This window comes from Archocentrus centrarchus (genome assembly GCF_007364275.1).
Source record: "Archocentrus centrarchus isolate MPI-CPG fArcCen1 chromosome 18 unlocalized genomic scaffold, fArcCen1 scaffold_23_ctg1, whole genome shotgun sequence".
Taxonomy (NCBI): domain Eukaryota; kingdom Metazoa; phylum Chordata; class Actinopteri; order Cichliformes; family Cichlidae; genus Archocentrus; species Archocentrus centrarchus.
In genome coordinates, this window is record NW_022060145.1 from 3,665,010 (window position 1) to 3,673,858 (window position 8,849).

General features: G+C 39.3%; 1 long non-coding RNA gene across 1 annotated transcript; it reads right to left on the reverse strand.

Annotated features, from left to right (window-relative positions):
• Positions 1-4,190: 4,190 nt before the first annotated feature.
• LOC115775243 (uncharacterized) lies at positions 4,191-4,898 on the reverse strand. The gene is made up of 3 exons (XR_004019276.1): positions 4,840-4,898; positions 4,659-4,710; positions 4,191-4,245 (listed from the first exon to the last, which is right to left on the reverse strand). It is a non-coding gene; the product is annotated as an uncharacterized LOC115775243 (long non-coding RNA).
• Between the last annotated feature and the right edge of the window lie 3,951 nt (positions 4,899-8,849).

Genomic DNA, 8,849 nt, shown 5'->3' on the forward strand with positions numbered 1-8,849 from the left:
TATCCACAAAGGAATTTGGTTTCCACACCTGTTTGAGTCTATGCAACTCTCTGGAATTCGAGCATTGGATTGCCCCAGAAACAGACAATACCAGCTTTGACCATCAATATCAAAATCGCAGTGTGGGTCCTGTGTGTTCATGTTATTTGTTGAACGCCAATCATCATTCTGATTCTGTTCTGTTGATCTGAAGCTGTCCGTGTTTGGGGGAGCTGAGGCAGAAAAAGAGAGAAATCAATTAATTTTGTGTAAAACAAATTCATTACACATCTGATTTTTAAAGTAGCTCAACTGTTATCTCACCACCCTTTTAGTAATTTTTTTTCACTTAAAATGTCTTATGTTAATTGATCTTTTTTCAAAACATATTCCAGCCACCACCAAAAGCTTTCATGAAAATAGAAAACTGCTTGTGGTATTCATGTGGAAAATAGAAAAGCCAGGTCTATGATCGAAAACTACCTGTTGCCATATATTTGTCATGTTACTGGGTCTTCTGTGCCGTGTTTTGTGTTTTTAAGCTCTGTTATCATTGATATTCTCTATGGGTTTAAATTCTCAGTTCATTATGTTTTGCGCCCTGTTCTTAGTTACAGTTATTGAGAGAATCCCCTTTTCCTTCACTCTCCTTGTTTCACTTGTCTCATTAGTTTTGCATAGTTGTGTTCTGTTTTCCCCAATCACCCTCTGTGTAGGACAGCACGGTGGTTAGCAATGCTGCCTCATAGTTAGAATACCATCTGGAAGGCCAGGCCCCTCCCTCTCTCTCTGTGTGGAGTTTGCATGTTCTCCCCGTGTCTGCGTGGGTTTCCTCCGGGTACTCCGGTTTCCACCCACAGTCCAAAGACATGCAGTTAGTGGGGTTAGGTTAAATGTTGATTCTAAATTGCCCATAGGTGTGAATGAGAGCGTGAATGTGAGTGTGGATGTTGTCTGTCTCTGTGTGTTGGCCCTGCGACCTGTACAGGGTGTACTCTGCCTCTCACCCTGTGTCAGCTGGGATAGGCTCCAGCCCCCCTGCGACCCTGAACAGGATAAGCGGAAATGAATGGATGGACCCTGTGTGTATTTAAACCCTTTGTTTCCCTCAGCTCATTGTTGCGTCCTTGTCGCAGTTATCTCCCACTGTGTGCTCCGTCTGTCTGAGTTCTTATTTTTCCATGAGTTTGGATTTTATTTTGCTGTGAGTTTTCCAGCAATAAAGCTGAAATTTTGAGTTCAGTCCTGTTTTTGCATCCTGCATTGGGGTCCTCAAACCTGCCTGCCACAGTGTTGCATGACAATATTAATATTCTAATACAGTGATAAAACTGATTGTTCAGCATAGAACTAAAATTTATTACAATAGGAAAACATCAGTAAGCAGATACTACATTTTATCTTCTAAAGGCCTCGAAAAGGTTCAGAAATTGTATCTTCTAAACTCTGATATCATCATGAGAACTGAATAAAAAACACTGCTTTGAATATCCACAGCTAGGAAGATTGCATAAACATAATTCGCATACTTAACTGCCACAAACATCTAGAAATAATGATGATGGTCAAGGAAAGAAAATCACATCAAAATGTAATAATCTGTATACATCCTGCTCCTCAAAGAGTTCACATTTTAAGCTAAATACATGGATGAAGATTTGGAGACTTAAATCTCGTGAGAGAATTGTAAATCAATCGGTGAAGAAACACCTTAGATCAACACTCTTTAAGTGGTTGCACATGTAACTCCTGCCAAGGTAATAAATCTCACACAGTTTCACTGTGTGTGGCAGTGCAGGAAGATAAAGCAGAGTGGCCTTGTATATCTTTGTAGTGGATGTGTTCTTGAATGGGGATAAAAAAGATTTTGAGAAGTTGATTGAATGTGGAACATCACATAAAATAAAAATGGGTGTTTGGGGATTTTTTTCTTTATTTCTGTTGATTTTATTGTTTGCTTGGTGATGCATGTGTCACATGGTCTCTTTTTACCAGCACTGTCTTTAACATTTTCTGAGCCATCAGTATAATAACACAACCTCTTTTACTGCAATGTGTGATCATCATTCATGGTAAAAACAAAAACAAAGGGTAAGTCACTTTACTTTGATTTGGGTAATCTGAGGTAAACATTTGCATGTACTGCCTGCTGTACTGTATTGCTATACTAGTGAAAATAAAATGGGGCATTCAGAGCAAGAAATCCTGTATCTTACCAGTGACTGCAGTAATGCTGACTCCACTGCTTCTGGCGGTCTCAAACACAGAGTAGAGAGTGAATGTGTATTTAGTTCCAGCAGTGAGAGATGAGACTGTGTGAGTTAGTGGTCCATTTCCAGCTGGTGCACTGATGTTTGTCTCTGTAGCATTAAACTGGAGAACAAAGCTGATGTTGTTGTTGACTTTATTCCACTGCAGAGTGATGCTGCTGTGATTTTGTGCCACTGATCTGAAGTTTACTGTAAATGACAGAAATGACAAAAACTCTTATGTCTGTGCTTGTTTAATCCTTAGTTAATTGATGCAACACAATGGTCTTTGTTGTTCCTTTTGTTTAGTTTTGTGCCATTTTATCAAAGCCCAATAATCACTTTACAGATACTGATTTTACAGATAGATCAGTAGATTTGCACTGTATTTAGCCAGGATGAAAACTCTGAAAAACTTTTTTGCTCTTATTTCATGTGCAAAAAAAAAAAATAAATAAATAAATTCTCATATTTTTTCACTGTCACTTTGATCATAAAGAACTACCAAATGTGTTGGTTTGTTTATGAGTAGTACGCTAAACTGTCTCAATAGAAAGACGAACATCTATTCATCTTGTGTGAGAAGCAATTAGATCAATTACTTGTAGTAAAACAGATGAATGGAAAACTGTTGGAGCAAAATTCATCTGACCATCGTCCTGAGTCACTGAAATCTGCAGCGACACAGCGCTGATCTCCAGAGTCTGGTTGCCCGGGGGCCCAGTACAGAAACACGGAGTCACTCCCATCAGACCACACTTTTTGCCGATACAGACCGATCCACACAGGAACTCCATTTGCTAAGTTTCTGATTTTATCATTTTCTGTTTGATTTCGTATACTGCAAGAAGAAGAAGAAGAGGAACATTTTGAATGGGCACTTAAACATGCAACACATTTTTCACTTTTTTTTAATACAGTGCATTAAGTGGCCATTTAAAGATTTGGTGACAACCTTCAACCAACCTTCAACCAACCTTCAACCAACGTTCAACCAACGTTCAACCTCTTATATGAGACAAATATTTTTTTTTTTTTTGGATAAAACATTTTCATTATTTTCTGTAACCGTGAACCAATTTTCATTCAAAAGATAAAAGTTGCAAGTTAGCCAAAGGGTATTTTTAAGTCAGGGAGCGTACATTGTAATTTCACATTTTATTTGAAAAAATGACCAGAGCAGAAAAAGGTAACCATGTCAGCATGTCATAGCCCCAACTTCATAAACAGGGAAAAAAAAGTATGTAGTTTGTTCATGAGTGCATTATGTCTTGAAGTCTTCAGTGGATACTGTACCTCACTAGATCAACATAATTCTTCCTGCAGAAACTCTGAGCATCAGTCCAATTCATAAATGTATTAACCTTAACAAAGGATGCTTCACCATTTACTGTACCTGCAAATATACAGAAAAAACAAAGCAGTGGACCAACAGGAGGGACTACCCGAAATAGTTTCTCTAAAATGTGTGCTGAGTTGGCCCATTATTAATTCTTACTCCATATACACTCACCATTATAGCACACAAAGGGTCGTAGATCACCACAGTAACGATCATCCCATTTACCATTGTACAGACCCCCAGTTAAAAGTGCCACACAGTACTGTTGCTGTCCATTAAGATTGTTGGGTGAACCAGGGTACCAGTTTCTAAAAGTCGTCTCTCCTCCACCATAGAAGCTGCTGTCATTTAGTGACCATCTCCAGCTGTTTTGCAGGTCATCATAGAGACCTATCCATGCCTTGCCTGTTCAAAAAGATGCTCATTAAATTAAATGTTTCTCAAGAATTGAGTTGTTGCCAGGCTGTTGTGAATGTATTATTTCTATTTCCAGTATTAAGAACTCACCTGTGTTTGATGCAGCGGTTGTGACAGCCTGAAGGTCAGCTGTATTTTCTATGGTTGCCAGGTCAGTGTAGACATTTCTGCAGCAACTCTGTGCAGTTATCCAGTTCTGTGAGGTGCTAACAAAGTAGTACTGACGAGTTTGGCTAAAGGCAACACCAACCAGTGCTCCTGAAATTAAACATTATTTTTGTAGCGCAAATAATTTATTTATAAATTCTTTACAATTTCTATGTTATTTTACAGATAATATAAAGAGGCAACATGAATCAGGTGGGTTTAGAGATATTACTTTTAAGTGTGTTACTCAAAGGTAGCATTTTTGTACTTGACCATCTTATCAGACAATTAAACAGGTTTACATAAATGTCAGGAAATATGTGTCCAACAGTGTTCATAACTGGTTAAGATTTGCATTGTATTTTCATTTAGATCATGTAAAAATTTAGAATTATGACTGCAGCATCAAATTCAGTCGCGCTCTAGAAAAGAACATTTACAACTGGTGGATACTATTATTTTTTGGTATATTTAAGCGGCCCAAGCAGGTATGATTGTTTTTCTTAATAATAAGAGGCACCAACCTGTGAGCACAACGATGATCAGTCTATGAGCCATGGATAACACAGTGGATAACTATGAAAAGAGTTAAACAGTACATTGTAAAATTAAAACACATTTAGCTAATACAAATGTGGATATGCACGCATAAAGAGATCCTAATAAAATTTCCTGGAAAATATGGTAGATGTCGATCGTTCTTACCAAGTGCAAGAAAATACTCAAAATGCACCTCATCCTCTGTTCAGTATCACTGTTCAGGTACTGCTGGTGTTGTGGCTGTTTAAAGATCATTCTTGTGGGTGAAGCTAAGATTTAAGGATTTAAGGAAGCACAACATATTTGTGTGTGACAGAGCACTTCTCGTAAGTATGAGGAAGAAAATCTAAAACTTACCACCATATTTGTCTTCATTGCTTTTCGGTAATACAAATCTTTCAAAACTAACCTGTCTGTGTGCATATTATTCATCTTACATAACATGGAGCTGCGTCATCTGTCATTTCCACAAACAAATTCCTTCTTGGTAAAAAAAACAAAGAAAAAGTTCTGAAAAAGTTGGGCTGCTGTGATTCAGAAACACTGCCACAGGAAAGACACTTTTGAAGAAGTATCTAAATGTATACATGAATGTTTACATAAATGTATACAAGAAACTGCCTTGGGTCAAACTCATAGGACTGACACCAGGTGTTCATATCTGTACATATTTGCACATAGATATGTGTACATATTCTAAGACAGAATCACTGTGATGGCAACTTTCAAGTTTCTTTGGACTGTGTTTCAACTGCTTTGTGTCAGCTCGTTTGTTGTAAGTATTATAAGTATGTCCTCGTTAGGATAAGGATTTGCATCAGCATGTGGGACTGTAGCCTCAGATTTATACTGTTAAATTGTAATTATGTGACAATGGATTTTAGGTCATGTCACCGAGGAACATAAAAGTAATGCAACGAGTAGTGTCACAAATCACTTTCTCCAACGAGTAATTAAGTGATGTACTGGATTACTTTTAAGAAAAACAACAAGTAGTTGTTAAAGAGGTCCTGTGACAGTTGACAGTATAGGCTTCAGAAATAAATATAAATGTGTCCTAATGGTAATTTTGCTTGAAATGCAGCATGTAAAATGAGTGAGAGTAAACATTCGGTGTTGAATGAGAGATGTGTAACAATGTTCTGAACAGAAAGTTATACTGTAACAGCCACGCGATGTACAGAAACAGTGGATAATATGTTGCAACTGAAGACCTGTTCATTAAGAATGAACACACAGCAAGAGTGGTGAAGTAAAAGACTTAACATCGGGCCTTCCTACACTGGAATAAAAGCCCTAAAATATGGTACTATCCGAGGTATGATACCTCTGTTTCCATCACAGATATGGACAATATCCAAGCAATGTGCACAGGATCTTTGACAGATACGTTTTGGAGATTTGACCCTGAAAAATCCAAACTCTGAATGAACATTTGTTACATATCTGGATAATATCAATTTAAACATCTGTGACAGATCAGATCTTCCTGTATTCTCTCTGGCAGGCGCGCAGCTATATACTTTCTGAGGTGTATGCAGACACATTTTTACTATTTTCCCCACATCGCTTTGGCGCCCCCCTCTTGTGCGGCGTTCCTATGCATTGCATATAGTGCATACCCCCTTTTTGCACCACTGCTCTCCGGAAACATTACGGATTATTCCAGAGCATTCTGGATCCAGATACAGGCCCTTTTTGTCCAGTGTTATGGTTAGAGTGATGCAGAGTGCTACGTATAAAACAATATACTCTTATATAATTTGTTAACAGTTAATCACGAGTCATTTTAACCATCTTGTTGCAGCTTCTCACACTCAATATCAAGTACATTTTGTGACAATGACACAGACATTCACACTCTATCCCCTGCTCGCACACACACACACACACACGCACACACACACCAGCATTTTGTTTTGGTATGTGTTTTCTTGCAGGCACTGTAGTTGATCATGTATTTATATTTTCGCTTATTTTCTCCCTTTTTTTCTCTTCTCTCATTTGCTATCTTTTTCCCCCATCTTTCCCTGCCTGTAGCTCTGGTGTTACTGCCTTACACATGTATATATGAGTAGTAATAAAATTGAATAAACAAATAAAAGAAAAACACTAACAAAAGTAGCCTACAGCGAGTCTGTAGAGCACATCTTGGAGAAAAAAAAATGTGTTTGGCAGTGGAGTGCACTCAAAAAGGCTTCCAGACAGGACAGGTTAAAAAAAACAAAAACAACAAAAAACAAGCTGAACATCATGTGTGGCGTGCAATGCAGAGAGGAATGTCAAGCTTTTGCACAGCAGAGACCAAAGCTGCTTTAGTTCATTTATATATGTTTGTGCATTTATTATGCAAAGCTTTCTTGAGGTCTTGCCACAGCATTTCAATCAGGGTGAGATCTGGACTTTGACTGGGACATTTCCTTGACTCTTTACTTTGTCAGCCATTCAGCTGTAGATTTGCTGCTGTGCTTGGGATCAGTGTCCTTTGAGCCAAGCTTTAGCTGTTAGACAGATGGCCTCATATTTGATATACATTCATATATTGTCCTCTTAGTGACTGTGTTAAGGCCCTAGCTGGGCTTGCGGTGTCTTTTTGACCCACTGGGTGTGGCTTGCTCTCTCCAGCCTAAGGTGCCACCCCTTTTTAGTACAGCTGACTCAACTCAGCAATTAAGCTGGTGTACTTAAGGCCAGAGAGAGGACCGCTCACCCTCCTTTCCACTGAGCAGGAGTAAGCAGCCTTAAGATGCAGAGCTCTCACAAGCTGGATCACAAAGGCCTTAAGTACGCCAGCTTAATTGAGTCAGCTGTACCAAAAGGGGTGGCACCTAAGGCTGGAGAGAGCAAGCCACACCCAGTGGGTCAAAAAGTCACAGCAGGCCCTGCTAGGGCCGTAACAGACTGCGTGGTGCTCTGGTTCTGTGGCAGCAAAAAAACCAAAACAAAATCATCAGCCCTCCAAGAAACATGCTGACATGACAACTGGTACGAGGTGTTTGTGCTGATATACTGTACTTGGTTTTCACTAAATGTGATTCTGTGCATTATGGCCAAACATCTCCACTTTGATCTCATCCATCCAAAGGACATTGTTCTGGAGGGCTTGAGTTTTTGACATGGTGTCTGAGGTCTGTAGAGTCCGAGATGTAGCTCTTGAGTGTTTTGTAGTTTCTCTGAGCATGGTACAATCTGACCTTGGGGGGATTTGCTGGAATGTCCACTCCTGGGAAGATTGAGGCATTGTGTCAACACACATCTAACTAAATGCTCCAGACCTGCAAAAGGCCAAAACTTTTGCTTTTATAGATAATCCCAAGAAATATACTTCAAAATCCTATGCATCATTTAATGTTTAACAGTGCTCACTCTTATTGTTTAAAAGTCATTTTCATGAATTTTTATAAGAATTAGGGAAGTAAAACAGACTCTTCTGTGACAAATAACTTTGTGGAATGTATCAGGAACAGTGTACCAGTATTGTTTCCTCTGATGAAATGCAGACCCTTTGAATTGCAACCTGTTCATATCTGTAACTTTCACACTACATTGTCAGTTTGTGGTCACTGAGCCAGTACTTGGCTCAGTGACCACAAACAAGATTTTAGTTTTTTCTTTCCAGTGTTTCACATGGGTTCCTTTGCACTGCATTACAATTTGGTTCACTCTGATTGGTGTTTGGAAAGCAGTGTTGCTGGGAAACTGGTCAGGGTGTGCAGTTAGTTTTTGCACCTGTTGACTATCAGCTGAGTTTGAGCCTCTTGGTGTAGCAAGGTACTGTACCTTCACAAGCAGCCCAAGATGTCAGAGGAGATGGCTGCATGCTCTGCAGAGTGGTCCAAGTCTTTGGGGTCTCCAGCGTCTGCAGCATCTACAGCACCTCCATCACATCAGTCATCTGGGTTTGCAACTATAGTATTCTGTCAGTCTCCAGAGCCATTAACTCTTCAGTCCCCAGAGCCTTAAGCTCCACTTCTTCAGTCGCCACAGTGTTGGAGATGCTCTTAAGTTTATGAGTACTGCTTTTGGGTCCAAACTATGCCTGCCACACCACCCACCATGACAGCTAGGTCCCAGTTCTGACAATAGTTTCTACTAGTAGTTCTTCATTGAGATCCTCCATTAGAAGCACATTTTCCTGAGCCTGGAACTAGGTAATTTCTGAATAGAGTTTCAAA